Below are 19,291 nucleotides of genomic sequence, written 5' to 3'. Positions count from 1 at the left end.
TTAAAAGTTTTAAACATTTTTCCTTAAAGAACTTAATCTCTAGCCAGATCTATAAGACGGAGCAATGGCACCAGATGACCAGGGTTCTTTCCAGTACCCACTCTACCTGACATTTATTGAGCACTTACTATGTGCCAGGCATTGTCCTATGTGGGAACTTCATAAGGACTACCTTATTTATCACTTCCGATAACTCCATGAAGGAAGTACTATTACTACATCAATTTTACTAATAATGAGACCAAGGCACAGAGGGTTAGGTAACATGTCCCATGTCACGTGGGAGGCAAGTGACAGAGCTGGTCAGGAACCACCACGCTCTGCCTCCAGAGGGCAGGCTCATTAGCGCTACGGCACGTCTCTCAGGACTTTCTCTAGAAGTCGACTCAAATTACCTGAATCGATTAATGCTACAGGACAATCCTTGCCATATTATTATTCTTCTGAAGTTTATGTCCAACATCCAAGTAAAATGCAAACAAAGGGGCTCTGTATTGCTGGCAAGCAAAACCTAAACGCTCTTTTTCCTTATAACTCAAGGCAGTGCAATAAAGAACAAGTATGTGAAATCTTGGCTCACTCTGGGGGTGCGTTTCAAAGTCAATAAATAAAGCAACTTTGACAACAAACTTTAAATTCCCTGCTTAGTACAATACATACAGTTTCTGTTAAAAAACTAAAGTGTGTGTTACTTTATGATGCATACATAATGAAGAGTATTTAGAAGTATATGTGTATGAAATGTAAATTTTTATTTCACTCGTTTCTATTTCTGCAGAGAAGAGAGAGGTGTGGCATATAATATTGTACTCCATTGGAATAAACGACTTTAAAAATAACTTTTGAGATATAATTCTAGTAAGAATTTCTTGCCATCTTCATACCTGGGTGCTGCGTAGCTACTACTGAGAATCACCGTTCTAGAAGAGCCTGAATTTGCCACTTATTATAACTTAAAAGTAGAGAGAGAAAAAAGGCAAAGGTCCCTGCAAACAGATGCACAGATCTAATCCTATCTCAATTGTCTATATTTAAAGCAAAAACAGCCTTGGCTGGTGTGGCTCAGTGGATTGAGCACTGGTCTGTGAACCAAAGGGTCACTGGTTTGATTCCCAGTCAGGGCACATGCCTGGGGTGCAGGCCAGGTCCCCAGTAGGGGGCGCATGAGAGGCCACCACACACTGCTATTTCTCCCCCTTTCTTTCTCCTCCCCTTCCTCTCCCTGAAAATAAGTAAAACCTTACGAAGTGACCACCCAGTAAGTCTAGTGCCCACCTGACACCATGAATAGTTATGCAGCCCTTCATCTCACTTGGTTCGGTGTTCTCAAAGCCAGATTTCAAAACCCATTTCTAAGCCACTATCAAACAAAGAAAATTATGCACAGAAGGAAAAACCCTGTTTCCTAAAATGAAACCCAGGGGAAAACACCAACACCTGGAACAGAAATATTTTCAAGATAGAACAATAAATGTAGATTTTTCCATTTATGCGTTCCTTTATAACTCTTAACAAGACTTTTTTTGAAAGAAATGAAAGCTTTATGCTTCTCTTACAAATACATTTGATTCCCACGTTTCATATTTCAAAGGCATAACATCTGCAGTTGAGAAATAACAGCTATGTTTAATGCTTCTAAGAAGTGATAATTTAAAATATGTTGCTGGATAGCTGTGGAGGGCAGACTGCATTAACAGCCTTAAGCAACAAAGAACTTACATGCACAACCCATGGACATAAACTAAGGTGGGTGTTGCTGGAGAGAAGGGGGTACTGGGCAGAGGGGAGTAAAGGGGGGAAAACAGGGACAACTGTAATAACTTAATCAATAAAATATACTTACAAAGAGAAAACTCGGCTTGCACACACACACAAAGAAAAACATCTCTGTGTCCTCGCTCCCTGCTCTGTAACTTTGTTGTTTCTTCCCCCCTGACCCAGACCTACTGTGTGACTTGCTTTTGGGCAATAGGTTGGCGAATAAGATGACACAGAAGATTGAAAAGCATGGCTCCCGTCCAGCCCCACGAAAAAGAAATGGTCTGTTCTGTTGCCTCTAGAACATGCCCAGGCTGGCCTGCTGAAAGGACACTGGAGACCTGGGAAGGACACCTGAATCCTGCTCGCCAAGGCTATCTTAGTCCAGAGTAAGGCAGGTGACCTTCAGTATGGGGGAGGGGCACTGCAACTACACACTTACTTGCAGCTGACTGCAGGCACAGGAGCCAGCCCAGCAGGGGGGATAAGAATCCAGCCTGTAGATACTAATGGCTCTTGTTTAAGCCACTGAACTTGGAGACGGTTCCTTACGCAGCATTACTGTGGCAACAGGTAAGTGATATACTACTTATACCCATAACAACCAAAATTCTGTAACTGAAGAGCCACTGGGACTAAAGCTGAACCAATGAAGGCGAAGGTTCATGCTACATGAGGAATCTGCTATAAGGAATCAAGTTCTTTTTTTTTTTTCCTTCCTTAAGGTTAAATTTATTTTTTTTTAATTGAGATAACACTGGTTAACAACATTATATAAGTTTGAGGTGTAAAACAGTATGATACAATAGTCATATACACTGTAGTGTACTCACCACCAGAAGTCTAGTTTCCATCTGTCACCATATATTTGACTCCCTTTACCCATTTCCCCCTTCTCCCCAGGCCCCTCCCCTCTGGTAACTACCAGTCTGTTACCTGTGTCTATGAGTCTGTGGAAACCAAGTTCTTTCTTGGAGATTTGTGCCCTGCCCAGATTACACAGGGCTGTCTTCCTCAAGGAAGACTGCATCTGCGGTCTATGCTGTTATTCACCGACAACATGCAACCACTGATGCTCTGCACGTTGGAATACCCCAAGGAATTTTTCACAGGGACAGCATTACTTCTACTAGGGACATCAGAAACAAGTTACATGCCCATCAATAAGAAACATTCAATGAAGTATCACATCTGTACAGTGAAATATTATTCATCATTTAAAAGTGAGAATGTTTCTATAGTTATGTAGAAAGTTTTCTTTAATATTATTGAATAAAAATTATCTATAAAAAGTATGACTAGCATATTGGAATTTCATACACAGTGCTTTTGACTTTTCTGTATGTTTGAAAATTATTGTAATAAAAAGCTAGAACAAAGAGAGCATGTATGGTGTCATTCTTTCATAAAATTTTAAGAAAAATTTTATGGTATTAAATTTTATTAAAGTACTAACAAGATTAAATTTCATGGTGACTTAATGATTTAAAAAAAGGTTAAGGAACAGGTTGATACCCTAACAGAAAATGAAAACATGACATGTTTTATAAAAAATTAAAACTATAGCTGTGGCTGGTATGGATCAGTGGATTGAGCATGGGCTGTAAGCTAAAGGGTCACCAGTTCGATTCCCAGTCAGGGCACATGCCTGGACTGCAGGCCAGGTTCCCAGTAGGGGGCACATAAGAGGCAACCACACAATGACGTTTCTCTCCCTCTCTTTTCCCCTTCCTTCCCCTCTCTCTAAAAACTAATAAATAAAAAAATCTTTTAAAAAATAAATGAAAATTATAATATACTATTTCAAAAGGTAAAATTACATAAGACATAAAAGAAAAGCATACATCTGAATTAGAAAATATAAACAAATGGCCTCCAATTTATGGGTTCAACCTACAATTTTTTGATTTTACAATAGTGTGAAAGTGATATGAATAATAAATTACATGAGATGTTCAACACTTTATCATAAAATAGGCTTTAGGTTAAATAATTTTGCCCAACTACAGGCTAATGGGTGTTCTGAGCACATTTCAAGTAGGCTGGGCTAATTACGATGCTCAGTGGGTCAGGTATATTAAACACCTTTTCGATCTACTACCTTTTCAAATACTCTGAGTTTTTCAGGACATGACCCCATCCTAAGTCCAGACGTACCAGTATTAAATTAATTCACATCATCTGTTTAATGTCTCTGTCTCCCCATTTGGAAAAGCTCCATGAAGGGACTATGACCGTTTCATTTAATAGTATATTCCTGGTGCCTGGCATGCAGCAGACGCTTAGTAAACAGCCCAGAAAGGAATAAGAAGAAAAGTTCATCAAAATGTTGATAGCAGTAATCTCGGGTGGCAAGATTTACAAAAATGTCTTCTAACATTTCACACGTTGCTGATTTATGTCGATTTTTATAATGAGTATGAAACCTTTTCAAATTCAGAGCAACAGCGATTCCCAATCTGAATGAAGTAAAATTTGTACATGAAGTTATATGTGTACATACAATATAACTTTAAAAATAAAGGAAGAATGAACAGCACCCCCTCACATACACACACCACATATGTCTCCTAAACTACTACGGGGTAAAGGTGGCAAGGCCAAGTTTAACTAAGGAAGCCTAGGCGTAGAATTTGTGAAAAGGAAGACAGCAACCACCCCCATCTGCTTGCCCTGCTATATTTGATAGCTTTTACACTGTAGCTCAGAAAACATGTTAATAGGACTTCTCGCCGTAAGAGGAAGGGATTAAAAAAAGCAAAGAACCCTGTTGTGATGGTTTGGCACTATATAAAAAAGTAGCTCACAGCGCCTGCCATTCATGGAACAAAGATAACAATTTTTCATAAAATCTACACTCCAAGACACCCCAAATACACAACCAAGAAAGGCTAATGGCAGGGATGCCAAAAACACCAAACAGAACAATCCCAAACAAGAACGAGATGAAGCCTTAATTTGTTCAACTGAGCCCTCATATATCTATTACAGAAAACATGAGAGAGGAACTGCCTCATAAGGCAGATGGTCTTCTCCAATTCTTTTTCTTCTTTTTTTTTTTTAAAACAAGATAATTAAAGGAAACGAAAGAGAGCAAAGATCTTGTTAAATTGGCCCAGGAAAACGATTTCATCTGAAATCACACGAGATTTTGAAGAAAGGCTTTCCAGCTTGCCCACGGGGCAGACATGGGCCTGCGGTGAGGCCTGGATTAAAAAGAAAAGCCATTCCAGGGGCAGCTGCCTCCTGGACAGCACGGAGCAGCCCGGGGGCCTTGCTCCAGGAAGCAAGAGCGCTGGCCTGGGAGTCGGGACACGTGGGACTCGACGTCTGGACTGCGATTCTCAGGAGCCTCCTTCGCTTTGTCACATTAGCTTTTCTTAGAGAGAAGAGCCCATTATTCATTCCCTTCTCCGACCTTGGCAGTGAGAGGACATGTGAGACCTGGGGAAAATCTGTACAACAAAGAATGTTTAAGTGCAAAATTGTCAGTTTATAATGGGGTTTTGTTTCATTGCTAGATAGAGAAGTCCCTTGAGCATTATTAAGAATTAAAAATCGGGGGAATGGAAATGAGGGTTCAGACGTTTTGAAACCAATACAAGAAGAATCGATATCCGTTTCTGATCTCCTTTAAGCTCCGTGACAATTTTTTGAGCGACAGGAGAGGCAAATAAAAGGGCGCCTCCAAAGCAACTCAGGAATCCAGGCCACATTCTGTTTGTTTGTTTGTTTGTTTGTTTGTTTGTTTGTTTGATAGTTGTTCAAGTACAGTTTTCTGTTTTTCACTCCCATCCCAGCCCACTCCCCCAGTGCTCCCCACCTCCCTCCCATTTCCACCCCCCTTAGTTTTTGTCCATGTGTCCTTTATACTAGTTCTTGTAAACCCTTCCCCTTTTCCCCTGAAATTCCCTCCCCTCTCCCCTCTGGTCACTGTCAGTCTGTTCCCTATTTCAGTGCCTTTGTTTATATTTTGCTTGCTTGTTTGTTTTGTTGTTTAGGTTCCTGTTAAAGGTGAGATCATATGGTATTTGTCTTTCAACGCCTGGCTTATTCCAGGCCACATTCTTGACTGAGACAGTGATAGGAGTCCGGGGTCCTCAGTGCTCAGCTGAGACGGATCCAGAGAGAGCAGTGCTCCAAAATGTCACCATGGACGCCCCGTGGACTGAGTGTATTTCTAACCAAAGCCCCGGGGAACACTGGGTAACTAACATTAAGCCCTGGGGAACATTGGGTAGCTAACAATTGCTGAAGGCTTTCTCCGAACTCATCATAAACAGTATGCCCAATGTCTCCCAGCCCCTCCAAGTCCTAGGAGGTGGGCATCATCATTCTCACTTTACGCAGAAGGACACAGAGCCCTAGCGAAGTTGAGAAACTTGGAAAACATCATGCAGCTAATAAGCAGCAGGCCCCAGGCTCCAAATCTGGTCTACTGATTCCAGAATCCTTAGTTTACTATTTACGAAACTGCCTCTACAGAGTTGTTGAAACAGAATTGCGAAGATCCCGTTCATGATTTCTCAGTCCCTCATCAACTGATTCCAGAAGGTAAGAGCCATAACCAAGCAATTAGTAAACGGCTTCTCTTTGGCCACGGCACAAAAGCAGCACAGAGCTTTCCTTCTGACCTGCTCCTAACCATCTCTGGATGTCTCCTTTCCTCCCCACATTCTTGAAATCCTTTCTTTCTTCTCTCTCTTTGGACTTTTCCTGATGCTTCTAACCTCAGTTCCCCAATCCCTCTCCATGAAAACCAAATTCACTGTTTCAACAGTGAGAGTTAAATCCCATTTCAACACATTGTGTATATGAATCAATCCTAAATTCACCATATAATGGCTTCATAGACACTATGCAATTTCCTTAATGACAATTAATTTTTAATACATGTATCATATTGACTATTTACCAGGCATTATTGTAAGACTTTATGCACATTAACCATTTCAATCCTTATACCCACCCTGTAAGGAGGGAACTGTCATCATCCCGTTGTATAGATGAGGTAACAAGCAACAAGACTCTAAATAATTGCCTGAGGTCACACATCTAGCAGGTGGTGCGACTATTTTGTTTTCAACCTCCCTGAACTTCAGTTCTCCCATCACACACACGCACACACACACACACACTTCACAAGGTTACTCAGCAGATATGGAGTAAACACGCACAGGCACTTTAACACTTATATCTCCCCTTCCCACTCTAGGATTTCTGAGATCACTCTAAGGTACAATCCTGACTTTGTAAGATTGGAAGATAAGAGACACGGGCGGTATTCTCTCAGACGCGTTGTCCCATTTGTGCAAAACGGCCCCCCTCTGAAGTAGATATTATCAAGCCCATCCTGTGGCTGAGATGTCACAGGATGTGTGCGTGGATATTCTGCTAGTGACCGAACCGGAACTGAAGCCACACATGCATGGTGTCTTCCGAATGTTTTTTAAGGAGCTCGAGGACAGGGAGAGCCGGGTCCTTCATGTCTCCCAAACAGCCACTCCCAGAACAGGGCTCAGCTGTGTAATTCCACGTGAGGCTGGTGCTTACGTGACTTCCCAGTGTTGCCGTTCCCTGAGAAAGTAAAGGTGGGAAACCAGAACCAAAGACAGGATCAGGTGCAGTCCCATCTACTGACCCTGCACAATTAGCAACTCCTCTGACTTTTTAAAAAAGGGGGTGGGGAGAAGGAATGATGAGAGGAAGGAGGGAAGAGCCCTGACCGGTGTGACTCGGTTGGTAGGGCATTAACCTGCAAAAAGAAAGATCGCAGGTTCGATTCCCAATCAGGGCATATGCCTGGGCTGTGAATTCAGTCCCTGGTCTGGGCATGTGAGAGAGGAAACCAACTGATATTTCTCACCCTCTCTTCCCTTCTGTCCAAAAATAAATAAATAGAATATTAAAAGAAAGAAAGAAAGAAAATGAAAGGAGGGAGGGAGGAAAAAAGGGATAGAAAGAAAAAAATGCCCCAGACTACAGGAATGGTAAGAAAACACACACCCAAACTGTTATCTCAATGGTCTCCCATCCATTTCAGGGTTTTTTTCCCCACAAGGGTATCAGCTGCCGATCCTGGAACCACCTGCTGGTCCCCGGCCATCAGCTGGGGCCTGCAGACAGGTCTCAGGGGAGACCGTCCCCCAGGATCACATTTCTCAGAAAGGTGGCAGCAGGAGGGGAAAATGTGCTTACTCCTCCCTGACCCGAAGGCTGAGGCCACGGCCAGGAACAGGGCGTTCCCCTCAACACAGGATGCCCATTCACAAAGAGCACCGGCGGCCTCTGTTCTGGCCACGAACAGCCCTCCTTGTCGAATGGAAGGGCAGGCGGGGAAGCAGAAGGCAAGAATCGCTGGCAGGAAAACGGAAACGAAGGTGGCCCCCGAATGCGGGGCCACACCCACGGACTCTCCTGTTCTCACAGCCAATCTCCTTGTGCTGGGAAGAGGACAAGCGCCTTAAAGGTCACAAACTACCTAAAAATACGATTCAGACCTACTGCGGACTCAATGCTCATAAGGCACGCGAGCACGGGAGGGTCCATAAACTCAGAAGTTTGTTAGGATGCACGTCCGTGGTCCTTTCCTCTAGGTAGTTTTAACCCAAGTCAAGAACCACTGCACCAGAAGACTGCAATGAGAAAAGAAAGCTCTAAAAATAAATCATCACTCTCCTACCAAATCTCCTCCTCAGCTTCCTTAATCCGCTCAGATGGACATGCAAGTGATACCCCAGCCCTCTCCGCAGCCCCCACGTCCTACTGGGGGACCTGTCACCACTAATTCATGCTCAGAAGCTACTGGCATCTGTCCCCTCCTGCCTTTATTTCCACGGTCATCACCTAAGCCTGCTTTTATCACTCCTCTAGAGGCCAGTCATCCACTCCCTGACGGCCCGTCTGCCCCTCCTTGTCCTCCTGCACACTCCACAGACTGGTCTTCCTGGGAGAATCCATCGCCTTTACCACCACCACGCTCACACAGCAGACCATTAGGAAAGGGACGCAAGGCCCAGATAACTTGGGCTCAAATTCCGTCTCCATCGCTGCCTGTGAGTGTGTCTTTGTAAATCACCTAACCTCTCCAGGTCTCAGTTTCCTCAACTCTAAAAGGGAGATGGAGTACCTACATCACAGGAACTAAACATTCTTGGTGCCGGCACACAATCGGTGTGATGTGTTAACTGCTATCCTCATCCTCATCATCCTCAAGAGCTCCCCACTGACTACCAAATAAAATCCCAACTCCACGGGCTGGCTCTCCAGACCCTCCCCACCCCGGCCCCCACTGGCCCAAATGAGCCCCACACTGGCCCTGATCTCTACGTGCACAGCCCTTCCTCTAACCCCTGATCCCAAAGGGCACCAGGCAGGGGTGTGCCTGGCGAACCCACTGAAGAATCTCCCACTCGCGTGCTCTTCCCTCTGCTCTGCCTGGGATGCCCTGCCTCCTATCAGGGCCTGTGGAGCCCTCACCAGCTCTCAAAGACAAAAACACTGATCCCACCTAAGGCACAGCCTTCGAGAATTACAGCAGGCAGCACCAAAGATGTAAACACATCCAACAGGTGTTGTGGTCCTGTCCCTAGCTGCACACTAGCCACTCTCTGCTCCACCCGTAGAAATAACATTTCTCCTCTCTGGGCTTCAGCTTCTTATCTGTAAAATGAAGCATGACAACAGGTGACTTATAAGGTCCTTAAGGCTACACACTGCTTCCTCATTGCTATGGAACAATCTTTCACTGAAGAAGAAGGTGCATTGGGAAACCATATGTATTCTTTTTATGTTTTAAACAAATAAAATTGTTTTAGGTCTCCAGTTTTGAGGTTATGAAAAAGTGGGATTTTATTAGATATCTAGAACCCCTTTCTCTTTCCAACGCACTGATCCTGTACTTACATTCTCTATTTTCCCAACAGCTTAGGAGATAATTTTCACTTTATATCTCACGTTATCTCCATGATGCGGACGCTGGAGCCAGTTCTACCTTCTTGTGGAGAACAATGCACTGTTCGCATTAAGCCCAAGACAGTCAAGAAGAAAACACAAATTAATTCCCCCTCCTGCTCTTTTCAGCAACCGAGAATTCCAGGTTAAATAGTTTTCCATAAAAGTACAGAACCGGCCCCCAAATTTCTTGAAATCACCAGAGTGAAACTCAGCCATAAAAAGTTTGAAAAGCAGCAGAAAATTTAATGATACCATTACCCTGAGGTCCAATAAACCCTTTTGGAGCTTTACACTTTTAAGAAATCAGACTGTTTACGCTATTACCCCTAGTATTGCTACAGTCTCCTATAAAGCCATAAACACAGACAATGTAGTTCACCAGAATACCAACTACGACTGTCATAAAAAGGCCACTAGGAAGATACTGGCCCTGAAGTATGGCTCCGCCGTACACGCTACAGCAGGTTCACACGGACAAGTTCATTTACTTTGAAAATTGCATTTCTAAGTCCATAACTCATCACCTTCGACTGTAAACAACTTTGAATACAAGTCAGAACTTTCTTTACAGAGACTGTTTTCACACAGGCTCCAGGTCATAGTGAACACTGAGGGACACTCATGAGGCCATCACGGCACACAGGGGAAAAGCTTATCACATCTGCGCTTTCATATGTGCTTCAGTCAGCACTGTACGCAGCACCAGGTATTGCAGGGGAAGGCAATGAAGGATGGTGACAGGCTCATTTGTCAGGTTTTATGACAATAAAGTGCTTTCCCAGGATCCTCACCCTCACCCCAGTGGCCGCACCCTCAGGTCTCACCAGCCAGGAGCAGGTCACAGAGCCGCACTAGCCAAATGGAAGGCTGGGAAGTCAGGTCAGGCCTCATATGCTGGCGTCCACCACCACGACCTCCTGTCTCAGGCTGGTCTCCACGCTGCCCCGAACCAAACCCGGGGCTCTTGGCAAAACTGATGTGGGTACTGGGTGGGCAAGCCACTGTGCCTCCGTTTGGGGAATAAGAAAGTCGTCCAATAACTAACAGCATTTCTTGAGTGTTTTCTGTTCCCCGTTATCAAAAGCAGTTTTTACATATAAAGCAATATTTTAAAAATTCCAATACCTATAAAAACAAACAAACTTTAATCTAGAAGGTCCTATACTGTAGGTTTATAGGTTGTTAGTACGCAAGCGGAGTTTTTATTCATGTTTTATTATTTACTAATGATCGTGTTATTTTCCATATAAACAACTGTGAACCTCCTTTTGGCCCACCCTGTCTATATACACAAACAGGTGTCAGTTGGCAGTCAAATGGCTAAAAGGCAGTATGAAGTCTCGCTGCTGTGAACTCTGCCACAGCCTGAACCCCGAGAGCTCTGCCTGAGGCAAGGCCATGGTTCAAAGCGAGGTTCGTCCTCCCCAGGCGAAAAGGCCGTGTTGGCTGCAATGAGAACTTCTAAGGTACCAGGTGGGGGAGAAGCACCCTAAACGTACTTTCCCCACCTTGCTTTCCCTCTGCTTTTACCCACCTCCCTGCCCCTGCCTAACCCTACTGAGCACCCTGGATCTCCCACAGGATCCTCCCACCCACCTACTTGACATTCAGTGCCTTCCCACTGCTCTCAGGAAACAACCAAAACTCCTTACCAGGGCCCTGGAGTCTGAGTCGGCCCGGTCTCCTTCCTCAGCCTCGTCTCCCACCAAGCCCCACCGTGCTGTCTCTGCTGGGGCAGAGAACACCTTGGCCTCCTTTCCATCCCCTGACTGTCCCTATTCCCGTGGACTAGAATGAGATTGCCTCAGTTCTTCACATGTGTTCCCCATGATTCAGATTACAGATCAAATGTCACTTCTTCAAGGAGACCTTCCCTGTCACCCTATGTCATATGGGCCCTGCCCAGTAACTCTCTGTCACGCTACTGCTTGTTCCAAAGTATGCGCCACAATCCATAGTTACCTTTTCTGCTGGCAGCTTTCCTATCGCCTGTCTCCATCCCTGGACAAACAGAAGTTCCGTAGAAGCAGCGAGCTTACCCACCGTACTCACTGCCCTAACCCCCGTGCCCCACACACAATAAGGCCTCTAGACCGTTAGCATCATAGTGCTTCTTCCAGGCCGAGCATCACGCCGGTGACCTCTCACTCCCCTCTCCATCGCTAACCCCAGGGGGTGGCCACCAAGTGGACACTGCACCCCAGGGTCTGAACCCACCCCCTATCCCTGCAATCCTGATCATGGAATTTTCTTCCTCCCAAAAAACTTCTCTTGCTTGTAACCCCTTCCTACTTCTCTCACAATTACCAAAACAGGCAGCAGTAGTTAGGAGCACAGACCCTACAGCCAGACACCCTGGTTTCATATCCCAATTGTACCATGTACAATGTAGCCTTAAATAAGTTATGTGTCTCTTTTGTGCCTCAGTGTCCTCCTCTGTAACAAAGTGATTACAGTAGCACCTGTGTCACAGAGAGCTATTGGGAGGATTAAAAGAATATAGACGAAGTGCTTAGAATAGTTCCTGGCTATGTGCTAGTTATTAATAATAAATAAATAGCTTACTATGAATGTGTTCTTTGTTCTCACCAGATATGCACTTCCCAGGACCCTTCCTGTGAGACCCCCCCACTTCATTGGGTCCCTTCATGACACCCCACGCCACGTGCCCTCCCAACGCCACCCGCAGCACCCGCAGTTCCACCACCGATCCTCCGACTACAGGAACCGAATCACACCCGTTCCCCAACCTCTATGCCCCAGTGGAGGGAGACGTGCCCCGCACTTGTTGCCTCCCCCTTGAAACTCCACTGGTTACACGTATTTTTACCCGCCTTCCTCTTCTCTGATCTGCTACGCCGCACAACTTGCTTCTAAATGACATTGTTACTACGCTGAAAACATAAACTCTTTGAGGACGATATGTAAGTATTTTCAATCCTCCAGAGACGCCAGCATAAAGTCAGCATCATGAATATAGAAGACGCAGTGTGCGAGGAGCTACTGATCGGGTCTGATCACCCCTCCAGCCTTAACTCCGCCCTGTCCCTTCACAGGAACAAGGGGGGCTCTTATAAGCATTACTTAAACTTGGCCTTTGTGGGTGAGGAATGGTGATTTCAAAAACAAAAAGTTTGTCTGCTGATGTTCAAAACAACAGGAAGCTCTCTTTACCCCTCACCAAGCCCCAGGTACAAGGACAGGACGGTAGCAGGTCTGCATGATTCAGCCAAGTCGTGTTGGATTTATTGGTATCGAGTTCCAAATAAGCAATATGTAACTTAAGCTCTTTGGGGAATTTCTTGTACCCTGGGAGATGGGGATCAACTTTTCCCACAACTGGACACCCCAAAGAATGAATTCAAAGGAGATAACAAATGCAATCCCACAGATTTTCCATAAACCTAAAAGAGAATAACTAAAATATCCAGATATACCTTTAATAAAGCATTCTCTATAGAATATTCAATATTGCAGCCTTGCTAATTTTCACACACACACACACACACTCATGAAAGAAAGGTCTAGAAGGTTCAGAGGCTAACAACAACCTGACCTATGTCACAACTCTGAAATAGGCCCCGTCATGGCTTTCGTAATCCTACGAGTTTCATTTTGCGAGGATTTTGGTGGCCTTCATTCAGGTCGCCAGCGTTCATGTCCCCTGAGAACAATGTCAGGTTTGCATAAATGAGCAAAGTGTCTAGGAAATCTGGAAAAATAACTCCCGTTTGCTTTGGTTTCAAACCACCTCATAAAGTTGCACATTTCTGTTCTTTCCTTTCTGGGGTTGCTTCCAGAAGACAGGTCTTAAGCCCCACCAAGTTCCAGGCATTTTCTTCCTGCTGCTCACTTCTGCAGAAGCTGTGCCGGCCACCCCCTCAGGGCCACCCCTTCTTCTCACCGCCCTCTGCGTGCAAGCTTGTCCCCATGCACAGAAGGGACCTCTGAAACCCTTTTCATGGGGAGTGTGTGGGAACAAGGCTGCTCAGCTGTTACCCCACAAACACTGGCCAGGCGTGGGGCCCACTGGTACACAACATACTGCGAACCGGTCTCCCTGCAACAAGAAAGCCAGTCTGTGAAAGAGAAAAGGGAGTCCCGTGTCGTTCCCTCCAGGGACTATTGCTGTTCTGATTCCACAGCAAAAGCAGACACAGTGGGCTTCTCTCCAGGCTGCTGAAGCCCACCACCGAAGCCAACGTGGCGCTGCTTGTTCTGCACTCCCTTTCATCACCACCAGGGGGATGCTAGAGCCCCAGCGCCCAGGTGAAGCAACTTGCTCATTACGATAGAAAATTTCAAACTCAACCTCCAGAAAAGCAGATTACAGAGTGGGTTTTTTTTTTAAAGCAAAAATTTACAAAGAAAGAATTTTTAGCTTGGACAGTGGAAATTTAATTTCTTCCGATAGACAAATTAACGTTTCTTTTTTCCTTTTTTTATTGTTATGAAAAATAACCTGTCTTTAGTCCTGTGAACATGAAGATATACCTTATTTACTAGACATGAAAATAAGCCCCATATCTACGAGCACCTAAGAAATACTGGTAACAGACCAGCCACAGAGAGCCACCTTCGCCACTTGGGTTCGCGCGCCACACACAGATCCGCAGTCTGACTTTGTGATTCCGAGACACACACAGAAAGCCCTGTTCTGTGAGTGGCGAGGGGCCGTCGTGAGACTGTGCTCACTCCATTCCAGAATCGTGCTGACTCAGGCATGAGGGGTCTCCAACAGAAGAATTTCCAGAGCACTCATCCACTGATTTAATATTTATTTAACACTTATCTATTTTCAAAGTTCTGTAGAACTCAGGGATGGTAATCAGTGAGTCCAAGGCCTTAAAATGCTATAATCAAATGGTAGTGATAAAGTCCCTAGTCAATACGGTACATTAAGATGACAAAGAGGGACTCTGCCAGTTTCAAATACATGGAAAAATTGGGTAAGATACAGTTAACAACTTTTTAAGTACAAAGAAAAAGTTGAAGTTGTGAAAAAAAAATCCCTGGGCCAGGGTAGGAGGGAACAGACAGCACTCACACGAGGACGGCGGGATACGTGGAGCAATGTCTTCAAACTGTGCAGGCCGCCCTTTAGCTTAGCAAGTTCACTTGCAGACATTGCTAAGGAGGAAAAAGAGTTCTGAGCAATGATTATTCTGGAAGGACAGCAAAAGACTAGGAATAACCTCACTGTTCAACAATGGGTGATTGTCAATTGCAATGTACTGTGCAATGTAATGAAGTATATGGTCATTAAATATCGCACACTAGAAGAATACTTAACAGTATCAGAAATTTCCATGATGAGTTCGGCTACAAGTACAAGGTCATAAAAGAAGACACACAGTCTGACCGAAATCATGGTTCATGGGAAGGTACAGGTGTACGCTCACACGCAGACTCTAAAGACACATGAAAAATGCTAAAGACCCTTTATTTCTTGAGGTTTTGGTATTTACACATTTGTCTAAAATGAATGAATCTTTGTTTTCCCTTAAACAGAATAAAAATCTAATCAGTTAAAAAAATCTGTGGCCTTTAACCTTTCCCAGCTCCTATAACCTCTCTTCGTGCACAGAATTTTCTCACTAAAACTGTGAGCCTCCCCGGCATCAGAGGTCTTCGCTCTGATCCCCGGCATCTGGACAATCCCACAGGACCCCAGCCCACACCAGGAAACCCAGCTGAGACCAGAGCAGGAAGTCCCTCTCTGGGGACACCACGTCATACCCTGACTGCTCTGGGCAGCAAGACCCACTGGCTGGCAGTGATCTTGAGCACTGGTCTCGAGCTCCTGGCCTAACTAAAATTCCAAATGTTTCCTCAAGCCCTGGCGAAGTTCAGAGCTCCCACCACACGCGCCCTGCAAACTCCGCTGCCGCCCAGGCACGCCCTCCGGCGCCGCTGGACCCTGGGCCAGCGCTCTTCACACTGAGAACCGAGACCCATCAGCAGAGGGTGCAAATCCATCACATGGGTCCTGACCGGCATTTTTTAAAGATTTTATTTATTTATTTTTAGAGAGGGGAAGGGAAGGAGAAAGAGAGGGCGAGTAACATCAATGTGTGGTTGCCTCTTGCCTGCCCCAAACTGGGAACCTGGCCTGCAACTCAGGCCTTGCATGTGCCCTGACTGGGAATCAAACCAGTGACCCTTTGGTTTGAAGGCCAGAACTCAGTGCACTGAGAGCTACACCAGCCAGGGCTGACCAGCATTTTTAACCACCATGAAATTCCTCCTCGTACCGAGGTGAGTCAGCCTTCCTGCATTCCTCGGGCTGCGCGACCCTTCTCTGAACATCACGGGCTGCGGCTACCTGTGTGCTGCTATGAAAGTAAGTGTAACAGTCTAAAGAGCTATGAGTGACCCGTGGTTCAGTAAACACGACGGAGAACACTGTCCTGTTTCTGCAAGTAAACAGAAATAAGTATATGGAGACAGAACATTTGAAGTACAGAAAAGTATTCAACAAAATGTTAAAAGCGGTCATCTCTTGGTGCGTAGCATTGAGAACTTTTTTCTTTTGTAAAATCCTCTACATTAAAGATGTGCTACCTGCATGACGTTACTGTTTCTGTATTACTACCTTTTCTATAGGAAGTGCTCTTCTGCGGCCTTCATATTACCTGCGGTTACCAGGTTTAAATAATGGGTAAAAGAGGAGGCGAGAGAGAGGTGTCAGCTTCCTTTGCTGCTGAGCCTTTTAGGCCTTTAAGACCCACGTCACTACGAGCTGCGGTCCTGAGAACAGGTCAGTAGACGGCACCTAAATGAGGGGTCATCTGAGTGGTCAGCAGGTGAGCAGAAAGACTGGTGGGAAAAAGGACCCAGATGTGGGGAGCAGGTACACCTGGGCTCACACTGCAGCTCTGCTCTGACAGCTTATTTCGTTGTTTCAAGCCTCATTTTCTCATCTGTGAAAGGGGCATAATAAAATGAACCTTTCCAAGGTAATCCAGTTTGACATGAAACCTTCTGGTAAAATCAGGACACGATGAAGTAGAACCACAAAGGAAACAATACCTTTCATCAGTGAGCATGGGGAAGTCAAGAAGGGAAGGCCAAAAGAAATAATCATACGTGCCTGTTACTGTTTCAGCTTTTCAAAGGGCAATTTCTCAAGTGCAGAAAGACCGGAAACACCCGCGGGCAGAGTGAGGGGGAAGGAAAGGCGGAGGGGGCCCTGGGAGCCCTGAGGACACACGCCCGCCCACTCGGCCTGGGATCTGACAGGCTCTGCCCAGAGCTCTGGGAAGTGCTCTGCAACGGCTTCCTGGGGACAGTGACAGTCCAGGGCCACCCCCAGGCCCAAGGAGACTCCACACATATATGAGCACTGACCACAGACAAGGCACTGCCCTCACACATGGAGGAGAGAAGGGAGATGAACATGCTTAGTGTCAGAGTTCAGACAAAGCATACGTAAAGAGTAGCAACTTGGGATACAAGCTTCAGGAGGGAGTTAAAAGCTACAGAAGCATGTGCTGCCAGAGAAGGGAACCCAGTGAGGCTTCCTAGGAAAGAGGGCACCTCTGCTGCACCCTGAAGCCAGAGCGGGGTTTTAGCAGGTCGTCTACAGACAGATCCACGTTCCAGAGCGGGAACACATGCGCGATGGCACACTGACCCGAATCGAAGGGCGTGCCTCGGCAGGAGCACCCACTCAGGCCAGCCTAAGACATCTACTGAGGAGTAGCACTGCTAACAGTAACAATAACAGTAACCATTTTTAATCCTGAGTAATGGGTGTTCAAAGAGCAGTGAAAGAAAATGCAGAGGACTAGAATGTCAGGGCGACCTTCTGGACTAGTGGGGATGCGCTGAACTTTCTTGGCAGGGAAGTGGCATGATCGAAGCTAGCTTCGGCAGTGAGATTAGTTCGGCTTGTACGAATGTATCTAATTTGAAGGAGGGAGACTTCAGGCTAGAAGCCTGGAGACTGTTGCAACAGTCCAGCTCCTGAGGGCTGGGTCAGAGCGGCAGCCGCAGTCACGAAAGGAACGGATGGGTGCAAGTGAGAATAATTAAGGGTGCAACCCAATGAACAATCCCCAGGGGAATTTAGCTCCAGTCTTAACATAAGCACAAATATCTGTTGAAAAGTCAAGAGAGGTCGGCTCTAGCTCCTGCCTTCTTATTTCGGTGCTTAATGGGTACCATTCCACACTCACTGAAGGACAGCAGCCTGTCCCAAAACAGGACAGCCTTGTGAGGCAGAGCAGTGATCCCAAAACAGAAGGGGAGAAAATCCAAACTCCAAGTTGCCACGTGAGCCTCAAGAACAGCTCAGAGCACAGCAGTATGTCCCACCAACTCCTGGCTGATGCTTCTGACCACGTTTAATAACAAAATTATAAACTGCAGAGAGCTTTTCCCCCGAAATAGTTTTCCTTCCCTGGGAACAATGTGGCCCTGTTCAGACCCTGGCCTGGCCCAGAGGCCCCAAGTCAACTTAGATTTCTCCTCTTAGGTGACAGGACACAGAGCAGCTGAGTTCATGTTTCCTACCAGGAAGAGTGGCCACTAAAGAGGGTCAGCCAGAGGTTTCAACAAGCAGATTTATTTAATCATCCAGAGAAGGAGGTACGAAGAGGAGAGGGGAGAGTGGAAAACAAACCACATAAGTAAGTGATGGCTTTCACACACTGGACTAAGGGATCGACAATATGGAAAATGACACAGAAGGACATTCCAAGCAATGTGTCACGCAGACACACTGCAGACCAAGGGACCCACGCGGGTGGCCCGTGGCAAAGGCAGCCACTCACCTGCCTTCCCACCAGAAAGATGCACAGGTGCCGCACAGGTGCCGCAGGCTCAACAGAGGCCTGAGAGGATGGCCAGCACATCCCTGCACCCAGGGAGGGGAAGATAAAAAGACAGTTCTCTCTAGAGAACTCTGGGTGAAAAAAATTAGGCAAGTGGGAAAGAAGAGCTTCCCTTCCACTACGGGACAGCAGAAGCCTCCGTGCCACGAGCCGGCGGAGGAACCCCGCGGAGGAGGACAGCCTGATGCCTCGCCCACCGAGACGGAGAAAAACAAGCACGTCCGTGTCTGCGAATTCCCCGGGTACATTTACTCTGTGCGCACCATGAGCCCAAACTTCAGAATTTTAGCCATTTGAAAGAAGAATTTCCTCAATATGTATTAGGTCAGACCATATGAAACAGGCATTTTGGAAGGTCAAATGATTCTTTCATAGGGTCTGATCATAGAACATGGCTTCCAACTCTCCTCTACAGGGACAGGCAAACTTTTTCTTAGCAGGCCAGACCGTAGGCGTATTAGGTTCTAAGGGGCGAGAGGCAAAATAGAGAGTATGTAGGCGTCTATATAACCATTTTAAATGCAACCATTTAAAACTATAGAAGCCACTGTGAGCTCCTACAAAAACAGGCCCGGGCTGGCTCCGAGTCACAGTTTGCTGACCTCTGGTCTACAGTATAAAGCGTCAACTTCTGATGATGCTCTGTTATGAAAGCTGCCAACTTCAGAGTAAAGCCACAGTGCCCTCGGAGGACGGTGAGGTCTATGTGCAAAGGCCTAACCCTGCGGCTCTAACCCTGC

General features: G+C 45.9%; 1 protein-coding gene across 7 annotated transcripts in view; it reads right to left on the bottom strand.

Annotated features, from left to right (window-relative positions):
- The window catches only part of APBB2 (amyloid beta precursor protein binding family B member 2), a 318,379-nt gene that overhangs the window by 182,520 nt on the left and 116,568 nt on the right, over nucleotides 1–19,291 (bottom strand). The window lies entirely within an intron of this gene.

Source organism: Artibeus jamaicensis, unplaced genomic scaffold, assembly GCF_021234435.1.
Source record: "Artibeus jamaicensis isolate MK-2021 breed Jamaican fruit bat unplaced genomic scaffold, CSHL_Jam_final contig_76, whole genome shotgun sequence".
NCBI classification, from domain to species: Eukaryota; Metazoa; Chordata; class Mammalia; order Chiroptera; family Phyllostomidae; genus Artibeus; species Artibeus jamaicensis.
Note: the sequence above shows the minus strand (reverse complement) of the source record. Positions and strands in the feature narration are given on the sequence as shown.